General features: G+C 55.0%; 12 non-coding genes across 12 annotated transcripts; all 12 read left to right on the forward strand.

The window, feature by feature from the left end:
- The first annotated feature begins 894 nt into the window (after positions 1–894).
- Positions 895–1,013, forward strand: LOC144583875 (5S ribosomal RNA). The gene has a single exon (XR_013537820.1). It is a non-coding gene; the product is annotated as a 5S ribosomal RNA (ribosomal RNA).
- Positions 1,014–2,208: 1,195 nt separating this feature from the next.
- LOC144583876 (5S ribosomal RNA) lies at positions 2,209–2,327 on the forward strand. The gene has a single exon (XR_013537821.1). It is a non-coding gene; the product is annotated as a 5S ribosomal RNA (ribosomal RNA).
- Positions 2,328–3,522: 1,195 nt separating this feature from the next.
- On the forward strand, positions 3,523–3,641 carry LOC144583877 (5S ribosomal RNA). Its single transcript, XR_013537822.1, has one exon. It is a non-coding gene; the product is annotated as a 5S ribosomal RNA (ribosomal RNA).
- Positions 3,642–4,836: 1,195 nt separating this feature from the next.
- LOC144583879 (5S ribosomal RNA) lies at positions 4,837–4,955 on the forward strand. Its single transcript, XR_013537824.1, has one exon. It is a non-coding gene; the product is annotated as a 5S ribosomal RNA (ribosomal RNA).
- A 1,195-nt stretch (positions 4,956–6,150) lies between these two features.
- Positions 6,151–6,269, forward strand: LOC144583880 (5S ribosomal RNA). The gene has a single exon (XR_013537825.1). It is a non-coding gene; the product is annotated as a 5S ribosomal RNA (ribosomal RNA).
- Positions 6,270–7,464: 1,195 nt separating this feature from the next.
- LOC144583881 (5S ribosomal RNA) lies at positions 7,465–7,583 on the forward strand. The gene has a single exon (XR_013537826.1). It is a non-coding gene; the product is annotated as a 5S ribosomal RNA (ribosomal RNA).
- A 1,195-nt stretch (positions 7,584–8,778) lies between these two features.
- LOC144583882 (5S ribosomal RNA) lies at positions 8,779–8,897 on the forward strand. The gene has a single exon (XR_013537827.1). It is a non-coding gene; the product is annotated as a 5S ribosomal RNA (ribosomal RNA).
- Positions 8,898–10,092: 1,195 nt separating this feature from the next.
- On the forward strand, positions 10,093–10,211 carry LOC144583883 (5S ribosomal RNA). The gene has a single exon (XR_013537828.1). It is a non-coding gene; the product is annotated as a 5S ribosomal RNA (ribosomal RNA).
- A 1,195-nt stretch (positions 10,212–11,406) lies between these two features.
- On the forward strand, positions 11,407–11,525 carry LOC144583884 (5S ribosomal RNA). Its single transcript, XR_013537829.1, has one exon. It is a non-coding gene; the product is annotated as a 5S ribosomal RNA (ribosomal RNA).
- A 1,195-nt stretch (positions 11,526–12,720) lies between these two features.
- LOC144583885 (5S ribosomal RNA) lies at positions 12,721–12,839 on the forward strand. Its single transcript, XR_013537830.1, has one exon. It is a non-coding gene; the product is annotated as a 5S ribosomal RNA (ribosomal RNA).
- A 1,195-nt stretch (positions 12,840–14,034) lies between these two features.
- LOC144583886 (5S ribosomal RNA) lies at positions 14,035–14,153 on the forward strand. Its single transcript, XR_013537831.1, has one exon. It is a non-coding gene; the product is annotated as a 5S ribosomal RNA (ribosomal RNA).
- Positions 14,154–21,565: 7,412 nt separating this feature from the next.
- LOC140701464 (5S ribosomal RNA) lies at positions 21,566–21,684 on the forward strand. Its single transcript, XR_012080395.1, has one exon. It is a non-coding gene; the product is annotated as a 5S ribosomal RNA (ribosomal RNA).
- The last annotated feature ends 936 nt before the right edge of the window (positions 21,685–22,620 follow it).

Here is a 22,620-nt window from a genome sequence, read left to right on the forward strand (position 1 = left end):
TATTCAATTCCAGGAGAACGGAAAAGCCCGAAAGGGATACCTCGGGGGCCCCTCGAAGCCAACTGTTGTACGTGGACGTGAGCTTTCGTGGATAAAACCCACTTCCCGAGACGGAGGAGCAGTCCGGCGTGGGTGGTCTTGGAAGAAGCCCAGGGTGCCGGTGGGGCACGGGTTCCGCGCGACTCCGATGATAAGTTGGTTTTGCCCGAAGGGTTGGGACTAAGAAGGAGCGGGGTTGCGACTAAGAGGTTTGAATGTTAAAGAGCGGGAGAGCTGAAGGGGCCCGAGCTGCTGCGCCAGAAAGAGTGCTGCGTCCCTGGCCAACCTGGTCTCGGTAGAGCCGCTGACCGTTCGTTCGCTTTGGCGGCATGGAGACACATGGTGACGTCGTGTAGGTGATGTGGAACGGACTTAATCTTTCATTTTCGGTTTTGGAAGAGTCCGCATGTGGAGGCGCTTGTTGCTTGTTGTGTCTGGCCAGGCCAGGGGAGGAGGAGATCTTGGAAGTTGGTCTGAATGCGAAAGTGAAAAGGAGAGGCGAGGTGTGAAATTGTAGAAGCAGCCCCTGGCGGTTTGGTGTTTGGTAGGTGTAGGGGAGTGAAATGGCAGGATGTTGTTGTTGTGGTCGAGTGGGGGGTGTTGTGTTGGAGCGTTGTGAATGAGAGGGGAGCCACTCTGTGGGTGCGTGGTTGCAGGTTGGATGAGGAGGCGGGTCAGTCAAGTCAGTGGTCGGTAGAAGACTAGGAAGAATTTTTTCTGGTTCCGTAGGCGTAGGCAGAATCCCCAGGAGGGTTCCGTGGGCAGTGAAAGGTCAGAGGTGAGGCCGAGGTACGTACGTCTGGGGCTTGGCTGGCCGGTTTCGCCTTGAAGAGAGGCAAAGAGAGCAGTCCCTCTGCCTACGGCCATACCACCCTGAACACGCCCGATCTCGTCTGATCTCGGAAGCTAAGCAGGGTCGGGCCTGGTTAGTACTTGGATGGGAGACCGCCTGGGAATACCGGGTGCTGTAGGCTTTTGCTTCCTCGATGGCCTTTTGCTGCCGCCAAGGGCTCGCCCTTCCTCTTTTGCAGGGGCGGGGGCAAGGTGGCTTAGGAGCCTGCCCGCGGGGCGGAGAAGAAGGACAGGAGACGGCGAGACCAGCGCTGGCAGTTCGACTCTGCACAGCTCGAAAGAGGAAAACCCCGCTCTCAGCCCGCCTGCAGAAGGAGGGCTGCGAAGACGACCCACCCAGGAAGCTGTCCGGTTCGGACAGCTAGCCCTCTTAGTCTGTGCAAGCGCCATGGAAAAGAAGAGGAGCAAGCTAAATTAATTAGCTATTCAATTCCAGGAGAACGGAAAAGCCCGAAAGGGATACCTCGGAGGCCCCTCGAAGCCAACTGTTGTACGTGGACGTGAGCTTTCGTGGATAAAACCCACTTCCCGAGACGGAGGAGCAGTCCGGCGTGGGTGGTCTTGGAAGAAGCCCAGGGTGCCGGTGGGGCACGGGTTCCGCGCGACTCCGATGATAAGTTGGTTTTGCCCGAAGGGTTGGGACTAAGAAGGAGCGGGGTTGCGACTAAGAGGTTTGAATGTTAAAGAGCGGGAGAGCTGAAGGGGCCCGAGCTGCTGCGCCAGAAAGAGTGCTGCGTCCCTGGCCAACCTGGTCTCGGTAGAGCCGCTGACCGTTCGTTCGCTTTGGCGGCATGGAGACACATGGTGACGTCGTGTAGGTGATGTGGAACGGAGGTAATCTTTCATTTTCGGTTTTGGAAGAGTCCGCATGTGGAGGCGCTTGTTGCTTGTTGTGTCTGGCCAGGCCAGGGGAGGAGGAGATCTTGGAAGTTGGTCTGAATGCGAAAGTGAAAAGGAGAGGCGAGGTGTGAAATTGTAGAAGCAGCCCCTGGCGGTTTGGTGTTTGGTAGGTGTAGGGGAGTGAAATGGCAGGATGTTGTTGTTGTGGTCGAGTGGGGGGTGTTGTGTTGGAGCGTTGTGAATGAGAGGGGAGCCACTCTGTGGGTGCGTGGTTGCAGGTTGGATGAGGAGGCGGGTCAGTCAAGTCAGTGGTCGGTAGAAGACTAGGAAGAATTTTTTCTGGTTCCGTAGGCGTAGGCAGAATCCCCAGGAGGGTTCCGTGGGCAGTGAAAGGTCAGAGGTGAGGCCGAGGTACGTACGTCTGGGGCTTGGCCGGGCGGTTTCGCCTTGAAGAGAGGCAAAGAGAGCAGTCCCTCTGCCTACGGCCATACCACCCTGAACACGCCCGATCTCGTCTGATCTCGGAAGCTAAGCAGGGTCGGGCCTGGTTAGTACTTGGATGGGAGACCGCCTGGGAATACCGGGTGCTGTAGGCTTTTGCTTCCTCGATGGCCTTTTGCTGCCGCCAAGGGCTCGCCCTTCCTCTTTTGCAGGGGCGGGGGCAAGGTGGCTTAGGAGCCTGCCCGCGGGGCGGAGAAGAAGGACAGGAGACGGCGAGACCAGCGCTGGCAGTTCGACTCTGCACAGCTCGAAAGAGGAAAACCCCGCTCTCAGCCCGCCTGCAGAAGGAGGGCTGCGAAGACGACCCACCCAGGAAGCTGTCCGGTTCGGACAGCTAGCCCTCTTAGTCTGTGCAAGCGCCATGGAAAAGAAGAGGAGCAAGCTAAATTAATTAGCTATTCAATTCCAGGAGAACGGAAAAGCCCGAAAGGGATACCTCGGGGGCCCCTCGAAGCCAACTGTTGTACGTGGACGTGAGCTTTCGTGGATAAAACCCACTTCCCGAGACGGAGGAGCAGTCCGGCGTGGGTGGTCTTGGAAGAAGCCCAGGGTGCCGATGGGGCACGGGTTCCGCGCGACTCCGATGATAAGTTGGTTTTGCCCGAAGGGTTGGGACTAAGAAGGAGCGGGGTTGCGACTAAGAGGTTTGAATGTTAAAGAGCGGGAGAGCTGAAGGGGCCCGAGCTGCTGCGCCAGAAAGAGTGCTGCGTCCCTGGCCAACCTGGTCTCGGTAGAGCCGCTGACCGTTCGTTCGCTTTGGCGGCATGGAGACACATGGTGACGTCGTGTAGCTGATGTGGAACGGAGGTAATCTTTCATTTTCGGTTTTGGAAGAGTCCGCATGTGGAGGCGCTTGTTGCTTGTTGTGTCTGGCCAGGCCAGGGGAGGAGGAGATCTTGGAAGTTGGTCTGAATGCGAAAGTGAAAAGGAGAGGCGAGGTGTGAAATTGTAGAAGCAGCCCCTGGCGGTTTGGTGTTTGGTAGGTGTAGGGGAGTGAAATGGCAGGATGTTGTTGTTGTGGTCGAGTGGGGGGTGTTGTGTTGGAGCGTTGTGAATGAGAGGGGAGCCACTCTGTGGGTGCGTGGTTGCAGGTTGGATGAGGAGGCGGGTCAGTCAAGTCAGTGGTCGGTAGAAGACTAGGAAGAATTTTTTCTGGTTCCGTAGGCGTAGGCAGAATCCCCAGGAGGGTTCCGTGGGCAGTGAAAGGTCAGAGGTGAGGCCGAGGTACGTACGTCTGGGGCTTGGCCGGGCGGTTTCGCCTTGAAGAGAGGCAAAGAGAGCAGTCCCTCTGCCTACGGCCATACCACCCTGAACACGCCCGATCTCGTCTGATCTCGGAAGCTAAGCAGGGTCGGGCCTGGTTAGTACTTGGATGGGAGACCGCCTGGGAATACCGGGTGCTGTAGGCTTTTGCTTCCTCGATGGCCTTTTGCTGCCGCCAAGGGCTCGCCCTTCCTCTTTTGCAGGGGCGGGGGCAAGGTGGCTTAGGAGCCTGCCCGCGGGGCGGAGAAGAAGGACAGGAGACGGCGAGACCAGCGCTGGCAGTTCGACTCTGCACAGCTCGAAAGAGGAAAACCCCGCTCTCAGCCCGCCTGCAGAAGGAGGGCTGCGAAGACGACCCACCCAGGAAGCTGTCCGGTTCGGACAGCTAGCCCTCTTAGTCTGTGCAAGCGCCATGGAAAAGAAGAGGAGCAAGCTAAATTAATTAGCTATTCAATTCCAGGAGAACGGAAAAGCCCGAAAGGGATACCTCGGGGGCCCCTCGAAGCCAACTGTTGTACGTGGACGTGAGCTTTCGTGGATAAAACCCACTTCCCGAGACGGAGGAGCAGTCCGGCGTGGGTGGTCTTGGAAGAAGCCCAGGGTGCCGGTGGGGCACGGGTTCCGCGCGACTCCGATGATAAGTTGGTTTTGCCCGAAGGGTTGGGACTAAGAAGGAGCGGGGTTGCGACTAAGAGGTTTGAATGTTAAAGAGCGGGAGAGCTGAAGGGGCCCGAGCTGCTGCGCCAGAAAGAGTGCTGCGTCCCTGGCCAACCTGGTCTCGGTAGAGCCGCTGACCGTTCGTTCGCTTTGGCGGCATGGAGACACATGGTGACGTCGTGTAGCTGATGTGGAACGGAGGTAATCTTTCATTTTCAGTTTTGGAAGAGTCCGCATGTGGAGGCGCTTGTTGCTTGTTGTGTCTGGCCAGGCCAGGGGAGGAGGAGATCTTGGAAGTTGGTCTGAATGCAAAAGTGAAAAGGAGAGGCGAGGTGTGAAATTGTAGAAGCAGCCCCTGGCGGTTTGGTGTTTGGTAGGTGTAGGGGAGTGAAATGGCAGGATGTTGTTGTTGTGGTCGAGTGGGGGGTGTTGTGTTGGAGCGTTGTGAATGAGAGGGGAGCCACTCTGTGGGTGCGTGGTTGCAGGTTGGATGAGGAGGCGGGTCAGTCAAGTTAGTGGTCGGTAGAAGACTAGGAAGAATTTTTTCTGGTTCCGTAGGCGTAGGCAGAATCCCCAGGAGGGTTCCGTGGGCAGTGAAAGGTCAGAGGTGAGGCCGAGGTACGTACGTCTGGGGCTTGGCCGGGCGGTTTCGCCTTGAAGAGAGGCAAAGAGAGCAGTCCCTCTGCCTACGGCCATACCACCCTGAACACGCCCGATCTCGTCTGATCTCGGAAGCTAAGCAGGGTCGGGCCTGGTTAGTACTTGGATGGGAGACCGCCTGGGAATACCGGGTGCTGTAGGCTTTTGCTTCCTCGATGGCCTTTTGCTGCCGCCAAGGGCTCGCCCTTCCTATTTTGCAGGGGCGGGGGCAAGGTGGCTTAGGAGCCTGCCCGCGGGGCGCAGAAGAAGGACAGGAGACGGCGAGACCAGCGCTGGCAGTTCGACTCTGCACAGCTCGAAAGAGGAAAACCCCGCTCTCAGCCCGCCTGCAGAAGGAGGGCTGCGAAGACGACCCACCCAGGAAGCTGTCCGGTTCGGACAGCTAGCCCTCTTAGTCTGTGCAAGCGCCATGGAAAAGAAGAGGAGCAAGCTAAATTAATTAGCTATTCAATTCCAGGAGAACGGAAAAGCCCGAAAGGGATACCTCGGGGGCCCCTCGAAGCCAACTGTTGTACGTGGACGTGAGCTTTCGTGGATAAAACCCACTTCCCGAGACGGAGGAGCAGTCCGGCGTGGGTGGTCTTGGAAGAAGCCCAGGGTGCCGGTGGGGCACGGGTTCCGCGCGACTCCGATGATAAGTTGGTTTTGCCCGAAGGGTTGGGACTAAGAAGGAGCGGGGTTGCGACTAAGAGGTTTGAATGTTAAAGAGCGGGAGAGCTGAAGGGGCCCGAGCTGCTGCGCCAGAAAGAGTGCTGCGTCCCTGGCCAACCTGGTCTCGGTAGAGCCGCTGACCGTTCGTTCGCTTTGGCGGCATGGAGACACATGGTGACGTCGTGTAGCTGATGTGGAACGGAGGTAATCTTTCATTTTCGGTTTTGGAAGAGTCCGCATGTGGAGGCGCTTGTTGCTTGTTGTGTCTGGCCAGGCCAGGGGAGGAGGAGATCTTGGAAGTTGGTCTGAATGCGAAAGTAAAAAGGAGAGGCGAGGTGTCAAATTGTAGAAGCAGCCCCTGGCGGTTTGGTGTTTGGTAGGTGTAGGGGAGTGAAATGGCAGGATGTTGTTGTTGTGGTCGAGTGGGGGGTGTTGTGTTGGAGCGTTGTGAATGAGAGGGGAGCCACTCTGTGGGTGCGTGGTTGCAGGTTGGATGAGGAGGCGGGTCAGTCAAGTCAGTGGTCGGTAGAAGACTAGGAAGAATTTTTTCTGGTTCCGTAGGCGTAGGCAGAATCCGCAGGAGGGTTCCGTGGGCAGTGAAAGGTCAGAGGTGAGGCCGAGGTACGTACGTCTGGGGCTTGGCCGGGCGGTTTCGCCTTGAAGAGAGGCAAAGAGAGCAGTCCCTCTGCCTACGGCCATACCACCCTGAACACGCCCGATCTCGTCTGATCTCGGAAGCTAAGCAGGGTCGGGCCTGGTTAGTACTTGGATGGGAGACCGCCTGGGAATACCGGGTGCTGTAGGCTTTTGCTTCCTCGATGGCCTTTTGCTGCCGCCAAGGGCTCGCCCTTCCTCTTTTGCAGGGGCGGGGGCAAGGTGGCTTAGGAGCCTGCCCGCGGGGCGGAGAAGAAGGACAGGAGACGGCGAGACCAGCGCTGGCAGTTCGACTCTGCACAGCTCGAAAGAGGAAAACCCCGCTCTCAGCCCGCCTGCAGAAGGAGGGCTGCGAAGACGACCCACCCAGGAAGCTGTCCGGTTCGGACAGCTAGCCCTCTTAGTCTGTGCAAGCGCCATGGAAAAGAAGAGGAGCAAGCTAAATTAATTAGCTATTCAATTCCAGGAGAACGGAAAAGCCCGAAAGGGATACCTCGGGGGCCCCTCGAAGCCAACTGTTGTACGTGGACGTGAGCTTTCGTGGATAAAACCCACTTCCCGAGACGGAGGAGCAGTCCGGCGTGGGTGGTCTTGGAAGAAGCCCAGGGTGCCGGTGGGGCACGGGTTCCGCGCGACTCCGATGATAAGTTGGTTTTGCCCGAAGGGTTGGGACTAAGAAGGAGCGGGGTTGCGACTAAGAGGTTTGAATGTTAAGGAGCGGGAGAGCTGAAGGGGCCCGAGCTGCTGCGCCAGAAAGAGTGCTGCGTCCCTGGCCAACCTGGTCTCGGTAGAGCCGCTGACCGTTCGTTCGCTTTGGCGGCATGGAGACACATGGTGACGTCGTGTAGCTGATGAGGAACGGAGGTAATCTTTCATTTTCGGTTTTGGAAGAGTCCGCATGTGGAGGCGCTTGTTGCTTGTTGTGTCTGGCCAGGCCAGGGGAGGAGGAGATCTTGGAAGTTGGTCTGAATGCGAAAGTGAAAAGGAGAGGCGAGGTGTGAAATTGTAGAAGCAGCCCCTGGCGGTTTGGTGTTTGGTAGGTGTAGGGGAGTGAAATGGCAGGATGTTGTTGTTGTGGTCGAGTGGGGGGTGTTGTGTTGGAGCGTTGTGAATGAGAGGGGAGCCACTCTGTGGGTGCGTGGTTGCAGGTTGGATGAGGAGGCGGGTCAGTCAAGTCAGTGGTCGGTAGAAGACTAGGAAGAATTTTTTCTGGTTCCGTAGGCGTAGGCAGAATCCGCAGGAGGGTTCCGTGGGCAGTGAAAGGTCAGAGGTGAGGCCGAGGTACGTACGTCTGGGGCTTGGCCGGGCGGTTTCGCCTTGAAGAGAGGCAAAGAGAGCAGTCCCTCTGCCTACGGCCATACCACCCTGAACACGCCCGATCTCGTCTGATCTCGGAAGCTAAGCAGGGTCGGGCCTGGTTAGTACTTGGATGGGAGACCGCCTGGGAATACCGGGTGCTGTAGGCTTTTGCTTCCTCGATGGCCTTTTGCTGCCGCCAAGGGCTCGCCCTTCCTCTTTTGCAGGGGCGGGGGCAAGGTGGCTTAGGAGCCTGCCCGCGGGGCGGAGAAGAAGGACAGGAGACGGCGAGACCAGCGCTGGCAGTTCGACTCTGCACAGCTCGAAAGAGGAAAACCCCGCTCTCAGCCCGCCTGCAGAAGGAGGGCTGCGAAGACGACCCACCCAGGAAGCTGTCCGGTTCGGACAGCTAGCCCTCTTAGTCTGTGCAAGCGCCATGGAAAAGAAGAGGAGCAAGCTAAATTAATTAGCTATTCAATTCCAGGAGAACGGAAAAGCCCGAAAGGGATACCTCGGGGGCCCCTCGAAGCCAACTGTTGTACGTGGACGTGAGCTTTCGTGGATAAAACCCACTTCCCGAGACGGAGGAGCAGTCCGGCGTGGGTGGTCTTGGAAGAAGCCCAGGGTGCCGGTGGGGCACGGGTTCTGCGCGACTCCGATGATAAGTTGGTTTTGCCCGAAGGGTTGGGACTAAGAAGGAGCGGGGTTGCGACTAAGAGGTTTGAATGTTAAAGAGCGGGAGAGCTGAAGGGGCCCGAGCTGCTGCGCCAGAAAGAGTGCTGCGTCCCTGGCCAACCTGGTCTCGGTAGAGCCGCTGACCATTCGTTCGCTTTGGCGGCATGGAGACACATGGTGACGTCGTGTAGCTGATGTGGAACGGAGGTAATCTTTCATTTTCGGTTTTGGAAGAGTCCGCATGTGGAGGCGCTTGTTGCTTGTTGTGTCTGGCCAGGCCAGGGGAGGAGGAGATCTTGGAAGTTGGTCTGAATGCGAAAGTGAAAAGGAGAGGCGAGGTGTGAAATTGTAGAAGCAGCCCCTGGCGGTTTGGTGTTTGGTAGGTGTAGGGGAGTGAAATGGCAGGATGTTGTTGTTGTGGTCGAGTGGGGGGTGTTGTGTTGGAGCGTTGTGAATGAGAGGGGAGCCACTCTGTGGGTGCGTGGTTGCAGGTTGGATGAGGAGGCGGGTCAGTCAAGTCAGTGGTCGGTAGAAGACTAGGAAGAATTTTTTCTGGTTCCGTAGGCGTAGGCAGAATCCGCAGGAGGGTTCCGTGGGCAGTGAAAGGTCAGAGGTGAGGCCGAGGTACGTACGTCTGGGGCTTGGCCGGGCGGTTTCGCCTTGAAGAGAGGCAAAGAGAGCAGTCCCTCTGCCTACGGCCATACCACCCTGAACACGCCCGATCTCGTCTGATCTCGGAAGCTAAGCAGGGTCGGGCCTGGTTAGTACTTGGATGGGAGACCGCCTGGGAATACCGGGTGCTGTAGGCTTTTGCTTCCTCGATGGCCTTTTGCTGCCGCCAAGGGCTCGCCCTTGCTCTTTTGCAGGGGCGGGGGCAAGGTGGCTTAGGAGCCTGCCCGCGGGGCGGAGAAGAAGGACAGGAGACGGCGAGACCAGCGCTGGCAGTTCGACTCTGCACAGCTCGAAAGAGGAAAACCCCGCTCTCAGCCCGCCTGCAGAAGGAGGGCTGCGAAGACGACCCACCCAGGAAGCTGTCCGGTTCGGACAGCTAGCCTTCTTAGTCTGTGCAAGCGCCATGGAAAAGAAGAGGAGCAAGCTAAATTAATTAGCTATTCAATTCCAGGAGAACGGAAAAGCCCGAAAGGGATACCTCGGGGGCCCCTCGAAGCCAACTGTTGTACGTGGACGTGAGCTTTCGTGGATAAAACCCACTTCCCGAGACGGAGGAGCAGTCCGGCGTGGGTGGTCTTGGAAGAAGCCCAGGGTGCCGGTGGGGCACGGGTTCTGCGCGACTCCGATGATAAGTTGGTTTTGCCCGAAGGTTTGGGACTAAGAAGGAGCGGGGTTGCGACTAAGAGGTTTGAATGTTAAAGAGCGGGAGAGCTGAAGGGGCCCGAGCTGCTGCGCCAGAAAGAGTGCTGCGTCCCTGGCCAACCTGGTCTCGGTAGAGCCGCTGACCGTTTGTTCGCTTTGGCGGCATGGAGACACATGGTGACGTCGTGTAGGTGATGTGGAACGGAGGTAATCTTTCATTTTCGGTTTTGGAAGAGTCCGCATGTGGAGGCGCTTGTTGCTTGTTGTGTCTGGCCAGGCCAGGGGAGGAGGAGATCTTGGAAGTTGGTCTGAATGCGAAAGTGAAAAGGAGAGGCGAGGTGTGAAATTGTAGAAGCAGCCCCTGGCGGTTTGGTGTTTGGTAGGTGTAGGGGAGTGAAATGGCAGGATGTTGTTGTTGTGGTCGAGTGGGGGGTGTTGTGTTGGAGCGTTGTGAATGAGAGGGGAGCCACTCTGTGGGTGCGTGGTTGCAGGTTGGATGAGGAGGCGGGTCAGTCAAGTCAGTGGTCGGTAGAAGACTAGGAAGAATTTTTTCTGGTTCCGTAGGCGTAGACAGAATCCCCAGGAGGGTTCCGTGGGCAGTGAAAGGTCAGAGGTGAGGCCGAGGTACGTACGTCTGGGGCTTGGCCGGGCGGTTTCGCCTTGAAGAGAGGCAAAGAGAGCAGTCCCTCTGCCTACGGCCATACCACCCTGAACACGCCCGATCTCGTCTGATCTCGGAAGCTAAGCAGGGTCGGGCCTGGTTAGTACTTGGATGGGAGACCGCCTGGGAATACCGGGTGCTGTAGGCTTTTGCTTCCTCGATGGCCTTTTGCTGCCGCCAAGGGCTCGCCCTTGCTCTTTTGCAGGGGCGGGGGCAAGGTGGCTTAGGAGCCTGCCCGCGGGGCGGAGAAGAAGGACAGGAGACGGCGAGACCAGCGCTGGCAGTTCGACTCTGCACAGCTCGAAAGAGGAAAACCCCGCTCTCAGCCCGCCTGCAGAAGGAGGGCTGCGAAGACGACCCACCCAGGAAGCTGTCCGGTTCGGACAGCTAGCCCTCTTAGTCTGTGCAAGCGCCATGGAAAAGAAGAGGAGCAAGCTAAATTAATTAGCTATTCAATTCCAGGAGAACGGAAAAGCCCGAAAGGGATACCTCGGGGGCCCCTCGAAGCCAACTGTTGTACGTGGACGTGAGCTTTCGTGGATAAAACCCACTTCCCGAGACGGAGGAGCAGTCCGGCGTGGGTGGTCTTGGAAGAAGCCCAGGGTGCCGGTGGGGCACGGGTTCCGCGCGACTCCGATGATAAGTTGGTTTTGCCCGAAGGGTTGGGACTAAGAAGGAGCGGGGTTGCGACTAAGAGGTTTGAATGTTAAGGAGCGGGAGAGCTGAAGGGGCCCGAGCTGCTGCGCCAGAAAGAGTGCTGTGTCCCTGGCCAACCTGGTCTCGGTAGAGCCGCTGACCGTTCGTTCGCTTTGGCGGCATGGAGACACATGGTGACGTCGTGTAGCTGATGAGGAACGGAGGTAATCTTTCATTTTCGGTTTTGGAAGAGTCCGCATGTGGAGGCGCTTGTTGCTTGTTGTGTCTGGCCAGGCCAGGGGAGGAGGAGATCTTGGAAGTTGGTCTGAATGCGAAAGTGAAAAGGAGAGGCGAGGTGTGAAATTGTAGAAGCAGCCCCTGGCGGTTTGGTGTTTGGTAGGTGTAGGGGAGTGAAATGGCAGGATGTTGTTGTTGTGGTCGAGTGGGGGGTGTTGTGTTGGAGCGTTGTGAATGAGAGGGGAGCCACTCTGTGGGTGCGTGGTTGCAGGTTGGATGAGGAGGCGGGTCAGTCAAGTCAGTGGTCGGTAGAAGACTAGGAAGAATTTTTTCTGGTTCCGTAGGCGTAGGCAGAATCCGCAGGAGGGTTCCGTGGGCAGTGAAAGGTCAGAGGTGAGGCCGAGGTACGTACGTCTGGGGCTTGGCCGGGCGGTTTCGCCTTGAAGAGAGGCAAAGAGAGCAGTCCCTCTGCCTACGGCCATACCACCCTGAACACGCCCGATCTCGTCTGATCTCGGAAGCTAAGCAGGGTCGGGCCTGGTTAGTACTTGGATGGGAGACCGCCTGGGAATACCGGGTGCTGTAGGCTTTTGCTTCCTCGATGGCCTTTTGCTGCCGCCAAGGGCTCGCCCTTCCTCTTTTGCAGGGGCGGGGGCAAGGTGGCTTAGGAGCCTGCCCGCGGGGCGGAGAAGAAGGACAGGAGACGGCGAGACCAGCGCTGGCAGTTCGACTCTGCACAGCTCGAAAGAGGAAAACCCCGCTCTCAGCCCGCCTGCAGAAGGAGGGCTGCGAAGACGACCCACCCAGGAAGCTGTCCGGTTCGGACAGCTAGCCTTCTTAGTCTGTGCAAGCGCCATGGAAAAGAAGAGGAGCAAGCTAAATTAATTAGCTATTCAATTCCAGGAGAACGGAAAAGCCCGAAAGGGATACCTCGGGGGCCCCTCGAAGCCAACTGTTGTACGTGGACGTGAGCTTTCGTGGATAAAACCCACTTCCCGAGACGGAGGAGCAGTCCGGCGTGGGTGGTCTTGGAAGAAGCCCAGGGTGCCGGTGGGGCACGGGTTCTGCGCGACTCCGATGATAAGTTGGTTTTGCCCAAAGGTTTGGGACTAAGAAGGAGCGGGGTTGCGACTAAGAGGTTTGAATGTTAAAGAGCGGGAGAGCTGAAGGGGCCCGAGCTGCTGCGCCAGAAAGAGTGCTGCGTCCCTGGCCAACCTGGTCTCGGTAGAGCCGCTGACCGTTTGTTCGCTTTGGCGGCATGGAGACACATGGTGACGTCGTGTAGGTGATGTGGAACGGAGGTAATCTTTCATTTTCGGTTTTGGAAGAGTCCGCATGTGGAGGCGCTTGTTGCTTGTTGTGTCTGGCCAAGCCAGGGGAGGAGGAGATCTTGGAAGTTGGTCTGAATGCGAAAGTGAAAAGGAGAGGCGAGGTGTGAAATTGTAGAAGCAGCCCCTGGCGGTTTGGTGTTTGGTAGGTGTAGGGGAGTGAAATGGCAGGATGTTGTTGTTGTGGTCGAGTGGGGGGTGTTGTGTTGGAGCGTTGTGAATGAGAGGGGAGCCACTCTGTGGGTGCGTGGTTGCAGGTTGGATGAGGAGGCGGGTCAGTCAAGTCAGTGGTCGGTAGAAGACTAGGAAGAATTTTTTCTGGTTCCGTAGGCGTAGACAGAATCCCCAGGAGGGTTCCGTGGGCAGTGAAAGGTCAGAGGTGAGGCCGAGGTACGTACGTCTGGGGCTTGGCCGGGCGGTTTCGCCTTGAAGAGAGGCAAAGAGAGCAGTCCCTCTGCCTACGGCCATACCACCCTGAACACGCCCGATCTCGTCTGATCTCGGAAGCTAAGCAGGGTCGGGCCTGGTTAGTACTTGGATGGGAGACCGCCTGGGAATACCGGGTGCTGTAGGCTTTTGCTTCCTCGATGGCCTTTTGCTGCCGCCAAGGGCTCGCCCTTGCTCTTTTGCAGGGGCGGGGGCAAGGTGGCTTAGGAGCCTGCCCGCGGGGCGGAGAAGAAGGACAGGAGACGGCGAGACCAGCGCTGGCAGTTCGACTCTGCACAGCTCGAAAGAGGAAAACCCCGCTCTCAGCCCGCCTGCAGAAGGAGGGCTGCGAAGACGACCCACCCAGGAAGCTGTCCGGTTCGGACAGCTAGCCCTCTTAGTCTGTGCAAGCGCCATGGAAAAGAAGAGGAGCAAGCTAAATTAATTAGCTATTCAATTCCAGGAGAACGGAAAAGCCCGAAAGGGATACCTCGGGGGCCCCTCGAAGCCAACTGTTGTACGTGGACGTGAGCTTTCGTGGATAAAACCCACTTCCCGAGACGGAGGAGCAGTCCGGCGTGGGTGGTCTTGGAAGAAGCCCAGGGTGCCGGTGGGGCACGGGTTCCGCGCGACTCCGATGATAAGTTGGTTTTGCCCGAAGGGTTGGGACTAAGAAGGAGCGGGGTTGCGACTAAGAGGTTTGAATGTTAAGGAGCGGGAGAGCTGAAGGGGCCCGAGCTGCTGCGCCAGAAAGAGTGCTGCGTCCCTGGCCAACCTGGTCTCGGTAGAGCCGCTGACCGTTCGTTCGCTTTGGCGGCATGGAGACACATGGTGACGTCGTGTAGCTGATGAGGAACGGAGGTAATCTTTCATTTTCGGTTTTGGAAGAGTCCGCATGTGGAGGCGCTTGTTGCTTGTTGTGTCTGGCCAGGCCAGGGGAGGAGGAGATCTTGGAAGTTGGTCTGAATGCGAAAGTGAAAAGGAGAGGCGAGGTGTGAAATTGTAGAAGCAGCCCCTGGCGGTTTGGTGTTTGGTAGGTGTAGGGGAGTGAAATGGCAGGATGTTGTTGTTGTGGTCGAGTGGGGGGTGTTGTGTTGGAGCGTTGTGAATGAGAGGGGAGCCACTCTGTGGGTGCGTGGTTGCAGGTTGGATGAGGAGGCGGGTCAGTCAAGTCAGTGGTCGGTAGAAGACTAGGAAGAATTTTTTCTGGTTCCGTAGGCGTAGGCAGAATCCGCAGGAGGGTTCCGTGGGCAGTGAAAGGTCAGAGGTGAGGCCGAGGTACGTACGTCTGGGGCTTGGCCGGGCGGTTTCGCCTTGAAGAGAGGCAAAGAGAGCAGTCCCTCTGCCTACGGCCATACCACCCTGAACACGCCCGATCTCGTCTGATCTCGGAAGCTAAGCAGGGTCGGGCCTGGTTAGTACTTGGATGGGAGACCGCCTGGGAATACCGGGTGCTGTAGGCTTTTGCTTCCTCGATGGCCTTTTGCTGCCGCCAAGGACTCGCCCTTCCTCTTTTGCAGGGGCGGGGGCAAGGTGGCTTAGGAGCCTGCCCGCGGGGCGGAGAAGAAGGACAGGAGACGGCGAGACCAGCGCTGGCAGTTCGACTCTGCACAGCTCGAAAGAGGAAAACCCCGCTCTCAGCCCGCCTGCAGAAGGAGGGCTGCGAAGACGACCCACCCAGGAAGCTGTCCGGTTCGGACAGCTAGCCCTCTTAGTCTGTGCAAGCGCCATGGAAAAGAAGAGGAGCAAGCTAAATTAATTAGCTATTCAATTCCAGGAGAACGGAAAAGCCCGAAAGGGATACCTCGGGGGCCCCTCGAAGCCAACTGTTGTACGTGGACGTGAGCTTTCGTGGATAAAACCCACTTCCCGAGACGGAGGAGCAGTCCGGCGTGGGTGGTCTTGGAAGAAGCCCAGGGTGCCGGTGGGGCACGGGTTCTGCGCGACTCCGATGATAAGTTGGTGTAGCAACCCCAGACCTACTGGAGTATCCCACCCTGTAGTTAGGCTGCCACCAACCATTCGCTCTACCAAGTCACCCAGACCAGGAATGGATTTTAATAAACCAAAGAACAAGGTTTATTGAAAAAACAAACAGGGTAAATAAAAGGATCAGCTAAATAGGATACTGGAACTTGGTATAGTCCCAATCATACACATACAACAGATTGGTTCTCACGGAACACTTTAAGGTAACGCACAGACCCTGAACCTATCAGTTCTGGCTACCTAGATAGAAACCTGAACCTATCAGGTATGTACTGTCTGACGAACAGTTGTACCCAGTCTGACCCACAGACTCCAACTCCACTTCTCCACGTCAGCTCTCTTACGAAGGGCTTCCCCCAAATATATACAGTACAGCTCCTCCCCCCTGATGTCCCGCCTTCCACTCCCCATAGGATGGAACTTTCCTTCCAAACCCATGACAGACAGGTACCATCAGTGCGGTATGTGACACCTCCCCCCTTTATAAGTTGTTTTGCGGGGGAAAAGCTAAAGTGCTTTTCTCCAAAAAAACAACCAGGATCAAAACACATAAACAGTTATACATTCTAATACAATCCCATAACCCATACTTACTCACTCTAGGTCAAACATATCACTTATGCATTTATACATTAATATTTGCAATACATTAAGTTACCTTTATTAATACAAACCAAGCCTGTTCAATAAACAGGTACATTTAACTTTTGGTCACCAATATACACAGTCCATGGTTTCTTCGCCGTCTTCACTCGTCGGGTCTTCTTGACAAGGCGTCAGCAACACAGTTCATTGTCCCTCTGACCACCTTCACTTCAAAGTCAAAATCTTGCAGGTTTAAAGCCCACCTCATAAGTTTACTATTATGAGTTTTCATTGTCTTTAACCACTGCAGTGGTGAGTGGTCAGTGCACAGAACAAAATGTCTTCCCCAGATGTAGGGTTTGGCCTTCTGAATCGCGTATACTATGGCCAGGCACTCCTTTTCCACGGTTGCCAAATGTCTCTCACCTTTCTGGAGTTTCCTACTCAGGTAGGACACTGGATGCTGGTCACCATTTTCATCCTCCTGGCAAAGAACTGCTCCTACCCCGCTGTTAGACGCATCGGTGTAGATGATGAACTCCCGGTCGAAGTCGGGAGCACGCAGCACTGGATAATGGATGAGCGCCTCCTTCAACCTCTGGAACGCCTCCTCACAGTCGCTGGTCCACGGGATGCGGTCATCAGTCTTCTTCCGCGTCAGATCGGTCAGCGGAGTCGCTATCTCGCTAAACCTCGGGATGAACTTTCTGTAGTAGCCCACCAACCCAAGAAATGATTTGACTTTTTTCTTGGTGTTGGGTCTGGGCCAATCACGAACGGCTTCTATCTTGGCCTCTAGGGGTTTGATCACTCCTCCCCCTACTATGTGACCCAAGTATTTTATTTCTGGGCTACCCAGCTGACACTTGCTTGCCTTTACTGTTAGCCCTGCTGCACTTAACCTCTGCAGCACTATCTCCATGTGTTTCAGGTGATCTTCCCAGGTATTGCTGAAGATCCCTATATCGTCAATGTAGGCCACAGTAAAGTCACTGAGCCCTGCTAAGGTCTGGTCCATCAGCCTTTGGAATGTGGCTGGTGCATTTCTGAGACCAAAACTAAGGACTCTAAACTCATATAGACCGAAAGGGCTGCAAAATGCGGTCTTTTCCTGATCCCTGGGATCAATCCTTAATTGCCAGTAACCCTTTACTAGGTCCAACGATGAAATGAACCGACAACCCCCTATGGTTTCAATCAGGTTGTCTAGCCTGGGCATTGGGTAGGCATCAGGAGTGGTTACGCGGTTTAATTTCCGGTAATCTACACAAAATCTAATGCTCCCATCAGGCTTGTCCACCAGGACTATCGGAGAGGACCAAGGACTAGAAGAGGGGACGATTATGTTCTCCCTAAGCATCTCGTCCAGCTCCTTCCGCACCTTGTCCCTATAGGGTCCCGTCACTCGGTACGGGGATACTGCTTGCGGGGGTGCATCCCCTGTGTGGATCCGATGCATCACTCCCTTCACTATCCCCGGCTTATTTGAAAAAACCTTATGATATTTAGTGAGCAGCACTTTTAGTTCTTGCTGCTGGTCTTGGGTGAGTGCAGGACTGATCTTCAACTCATCTGGGTTGTATTTCACTTCCCCTCTAAACTCCCAGAAGGGCAATTCAGCTTCCTCACTCTCAGCTGCTTTTATGGCAAATAAAACCCTCTGTTCCCCTCTGTAGTAGGGTTTCAGGGCATTCACATGTACCACCCTCCGTGCTTGGTGTTCCTCCTGTTCTATAAGGTAGTTCAGGTCCGACATCTTGGAAATGACCCTGTATGGTCCTGCCCATTTGAGCTGCAGTTTGTTCTCTTTGCAGGGCCTAAGCCAAAGCACTTCCTCCCCTGGGTTAAAGTGCCTCTCCCTGGCTTTCTGGTCATACCAGGTTTTCTGTCTGACCTTCTGAGCTTGCAGGTTTTCTGCTGCTAGCTCTAGGTTTCTCTTCAGGTCATTCATTAAAGTGTCTATATACGTCACAACATCTTGTGGGTCACCCTGGGTGATCTGCTCCCAATTCTGTTTGATTAAATCAAGTGGACCTTTTACTTTTCTCCCAAACAAAAGTTCAAACGGACTGAACCCGGTACTGGCTTGGGGCACTGATCGGTAAGCAAACAAAAGGGATTGCAGCTTCTGGTCCCAATTGTTTGGATTCTCTGCCAAGTAAGCCCTAATCATGCGCATCAGAGTCCCATTGAACTTCTCTGTTAACCCATTACTTTCAGGGTGATAGGCAGTGGTTTCCTTGTGTTTAATTCCACAGATTTGCCATAACCGTTTCATGAGCTTTGATGTAAACGATGTGCCCAAATCTGTGATTATTTCTGAGGCAAATCCCATCCTGGACATATACCCCACCAAGGCATCTGCCACTGTGTTAGTTTCGATGTTAGTCAAGGGAATGGCTTCGGGGTACCTCGTGGCATGGTCCACAATGGTGAGAATGAACCGGTTCCCCCTCTTTGTGGCCTTGGGCAAAGGTCCCACAATATCCACTCCTATACATTTGAACGGGGTGTCAATCACAGGCAAAGGGCACAACTTCGCTTTGGTCCTGTCACGGTTATTCCCCTGCCTCTGACACACATCACATTGTCTTCAGAACTCCTTGATCTGCTTCCCTATTTCAGGCCAGTAAAAATTTTGTGTGATTCTCTGCTGTGTTTTGTTCACCCCCAAGTGCGCAGCAAACATGTCAGAGTGCCCCCTTTGTAAGATCATGGGGCGATACTTTTCAGGTACCACTAGCTGACTTCTGATCCCATCTCCCCCTTTTGAGATATTCATCAGGGTCTCTCTATATAAAATTCCCTTTTTCCCGTGAAATCTCACTGGGGTTTCAGGTGTTAACTGGGTGTCTGTCACCTTTTCAAAACACTTTCGGAGAGTGGCGTCTGCCTTTTGCTCTTGGCCAAATTTGCTGTCTGTGGTTAAGGTTTCTGCCACAGCTTCGGGACTACCCTCATCTGCTTCAGCCTCGGGCTCTTCAGTACCCCCCTGACCTCTCCCCGTGGTAGCTTGTGAGCGTGTAATCACTAGCACCCGTTTCACATGTTCAGCCAGGTCATTTCCCACGAGCACGGCTGCTGGCAGAGTCGATGAAATCGCTAGACGCCAAACTCCCCTCCAGCCTTGAAAGCTCACAGGTACCTCAGCTACTGGCAGTGAAATCACCTGCCCCTCAATCCCTGCCACCTTCAGGCTCTCATTTGGGATTATATGCTTCCTAGGAATAATGTCTGGATGGCACAGGGTCACCTGGGAACAAGTATCCCTTAGCCCCCTATACTGATGGTCAAGTATTCCTACGTCCACCCCAGCGGTCTCAAACAATTGCGAATCTGTCCTAACTAGTAAGCAGCGCTTGACCTCCACAAGAGGACCATTTTCCCCAGCCTGATCAGCAGATGTAACTGGTCCAGAGTGAGTCGCCATGGCAACAGGCTCCCTCAGTGGCAAGGAGCTTTGCTCTGTCTGGACACAGAACACAGCTTTTGGCTTGGTTCCACTCAAATCATGAGGCAAATTTCCCTTTAGCTGCTTTAATTTCTCACACTCTGAGATTAGATGGCCCTTTCCTTGACAGAAATAACATCTTCTGCTGTACTTGGAGTCTTTCTCATCTGTTTTTGGTTTTCCCTCCAAAATCTGAGGTCTTGGTGGTTTCATGTCAGAGGGCTTCCCTTCAACATGGGCCCCTCCCCCTTGCTGGTTTTTCCCTGGTCCTTGAGAGTACCTGCTGTAGGTTTCTTTGGGCTTACCCACAGTTTTCCCCTCAGCACCTAAGGGCTTCCTTATTTGGGAAATAAAATCTGCGATCTCCGCCGCTTCTGTCACCGTTTTAGGTTTCCTCTCTCTCACATGGAACTTTAGTTCCCCATGCAGGACTGAATAAAATTGTTCCAGCGCTATCAGGTCTTTGAGCTGCTGGAAGGTCTCTGTCCCCTCCTGAGACAGCCATTTCTCTAGCAACCTCACCAGTTGGGCCCCCACTTGGGTAAAAGTCTGCTCTGGTTTTTTTGTGAGTGACCTGAATTTTTGCCTCAGCTGTTCAGCATTTATCCCATGCCGGGCAAACACCAGTTTTTTAAACTCAGCGAAGTCTTTCAGCAGTTCCACTGGCATCTCTGCATAGACTTCTGCCAGGCTGCCACTGATTAAAGATCGCATAATGGTCATCTTCTCAGTTTCCCTTACTGAGAAGTCCACAAACGCTCTTTCCACGAGGGAAAAGAACACCTCAGGGCAATCTCCCTTGTTGTACACAGGGAATTTCTTCAAGTCAGTTTTAGACAGGCTGCCTTCCCCATTCCCTGGGTTCCCCTCATTATTATTATTATTCCTATTTCTACTCATTATTTCCAGCTTCTTCAGCTCAAACGCCATTCTTTCTAACTCCAACTGTCTCTGTTTCTCTTCCCTTTCCATTTCAAATTGTCTTTGTTTCTCTTCCCTTTCCATTTCAAATTGTCTTTGTTTCTCCCTTTCCCTTTCCTCCATTTCCCTCACCCTCAGTTCATGCTGTTGGGCTAGGAGCATTTGTCTGAGTTCTGAGGTCAGTTCTCCCGTGCTCTCATCCTGCACTGAGCCAAATTCCTCCTCAGAACCTTGGTCTCCCTGTGGTTCTCTCACTTCCCCCATTTCTGCCATTTGGCTTCGAGTCAAGGGCATAATCCCCCCAGAACAGGCTGCCTTCAAAAGTCACGCCTCAAAATAAAACGACGACTTTTTTCCTTTTGCCTCAGAAACAGCCTTCTATAGACTGCTGCTGTCCCTCCAGCACCAACTTGCAACTGTTGCCAGGCAGAATCCACCCCCTCTGCGAGGCCTCTCAGCAGACAGGCTAGATCACTGTTACTTCACGCAGCTTTGCCTCAGCCCTTTCCCGCCAAAACGGGTTGCCTCAGAGCTCCCTAATCTAGTCCCCCAATCTGAGTTTGCACGTTCTTCCACTAGCCTACCTCCCCGTGAGGTAAGCCTAGAAGATTACCTACGCGCCCTCAGATTTTCCCTGACTAGACCCCCCTTGCTCTGGGCACACTAGCCAAGGCTTTGCTGGACCACTGGGCAACTGGACCCGTCGTATCCCACCCGCTGGACACCAATAAATGTAGCAACCCCAGACCTACTGGAGTATCCCACCCTGTAGTTAGGCTGCCACCAACCATTCGCTCTACCAAGTCACCCAGACCAGGAATGGATTTTAATAAACAAAAGAACAAGGTTTATTGAAAAAACAAACAGGGTAAATAAAAGGATCAGGTAAATAGGATACTGGAACTTGGTATAGTCCCAATCATACACATACAACAGATTGGTTCTCACGGAACACTTTAAGGTAACGCACAGACCCTGAACCTATCAGTTCTGGCTACCTAGATAGAAACCTGAACCTATCAGGTATGTACTGTCTGACGAACAGTTGTACCCAGTCTGACCCACAGACTCCAACTCCACTTCTCCACGTCAGCTCTCTTACGAAGGACTTCCCCCAAATATATACAGTACAGCTCCTCCCCCCTGATGTCCCGCCTTCGACTCCCCATAGGATGGAACTTTCCCTCCAAACCCATGACAAACAGGTACCATCAGTGCGGTATGTGACAGTTGGTTTTGCCCGAAGGGTTGGGACTAAGAAGGAGCGGGGTTGCGACTAAGAGTTTTGAATGTTAAAGAGCGGGAGAGCTGAAGGGGCCCGAGCTGCTGCGCCAGAAAGAGTGCTGCGTCCCTGGCCAACCTGGTCTCGGTAGAGCCGCTGACCGTTCGTTCGCTTTGGCGGCATGGAGACACATGGTGACGTCGTGTAGCTGATGTGGAACGGAGGTAATCTTTCATTTTCGGTTTTGGAAGAGTCCGCATGTGGAGGCGCTTGTTGCTTGTTGTGTCTGGCCAGGCCAGGGGAGGAGGAGATCTTGGAAGTTGGTCTGAATGCGAAAGTGAAAAGGAGAGGCGAGGTGTGAAATTGTAGAAGCAGCCCCTGGCGGTTTGGTGTTTGGTAGGTGTAGGGGAGTGAAATGGCAGGATGTTGTTGTTGTGGTCGAGTGGGGGGTGTTGTGTTGGAGCGTTGTGAATGAGAGGGGAGCCACTTTGTGGGTGTGTGGTTGCAGGTTGGATGAGGAGGCGGGTCAGTCAAGTCAGTGGTCGGTAGAAGACTAGGAAGAATTTTTTCTGGTTCCGTAGGCGTAGGCAGAATCCGCAGGAGGGTTCCGTGGGCAGTGAAAGGTCAGAGGTGAGGCCGAGGTACGTACGTGTGGGGCTTGGCCGGGCGGTTTCGCCTTGAAGAGAGGCAAAGAGAGCAGTCCCTCTGCCTACGGCCATACCACCCTGAACACGCCCGATCTCGTCTGATCTCGGAAGCTAAGCAGGGTCGGGCCTGGTTAGTACTTGGATGGGAGACCGCCTGGGAATACCGGGTGCTGTAGGCTTTTGCTTCCTCGATGGCCTTTTGCTGCCGCCAAGGGCTCGCCCTTCCTCTTTTGCAGGGGCGGGGGCAAGGTGGCTTAGGAGCCTGCCCGCGGGGCGGAGAAGAAGGACAGGAGACGGCGAGACCAGCGCTGGCAGTTCGACTCTGCACAGCTCGAAAGAGGAAAACCCCGCTCTCAGCCCGCCTGCAGAAGGAGGGCTGCGAAGACGACCCACCCAGGAAGCTGTCCGGTTCGGACAGCTAGCCCTCTTAGTCTGTGCAAGCGCCATGGAAAAGAAGAGGAGCAAGCTAAATTAATTAGCTATTCAATTCCAGGAGAACGGAAAAGCCCGAAAGGGATACCTCGGGGGCCCCTCGAAGCCAACTGTTGTACGTGGACGTGAGCTTTCGTGGATAAAACCCACTTCCCGAGACGGAGGAGCAGTCCGGCGTGGGTGGTCTTGGAAGAAGCCCAGGGTGCCGGTGGGGCACGGGTTCTGCGCGACTCCAATGATAAGTTGGTTTTGCCCGAAGGGTTGGGACTAAGAAGGAGCGGGGTTGCGACTAAGAGTTTTGAATGTTAAAGAGCGGGAGAGCTGAAGGGGCCCGAGCTGCTGCGCCAGAAAGAGTGCTGCGTCCCTGGCCAACCTGGTCTCGGTAGAGCCGCTGACCGTTCGTTCGCTTTGGCGGCATGGAGACACATGGTGACGTCGTGTAGCTGATGTGGAACGGAGGTACTCTTTCATTTTCGGTTTTGGAAGAGTCCGCATGTGGAGGCGCTTGTTGCTTGTTGTGTCTGGCCAGGCCAGGGGAGGAGGAGATCTTGGAAGTTGGTCTGAATGCGAAAGTGAAAAGGAGAGGCGAGGTGTGAAATTGTAGAAGCAGCCCCTGGCGGTTTGGTGTTTGGTAGGTGTAGGGGAGTGAAATGGCAGGATGTTGTTGTTGTGGTCGAGTGGGG

The sequence above is a fragment of the Pogona vitticeps genome, chromosome 6 (assembly GCF_051106095.1).
Source record: "Pogona vitticeps strain Pit_001003342236 chromosome 6, PviZW2.1, whole genome shotgun sequence".
Lineage (NCBI taxonomy): Eukaryota > Metazoa > Chordata > Lepidosauria > Squamata > Agamidae > Pogona > Pogona vitticeps.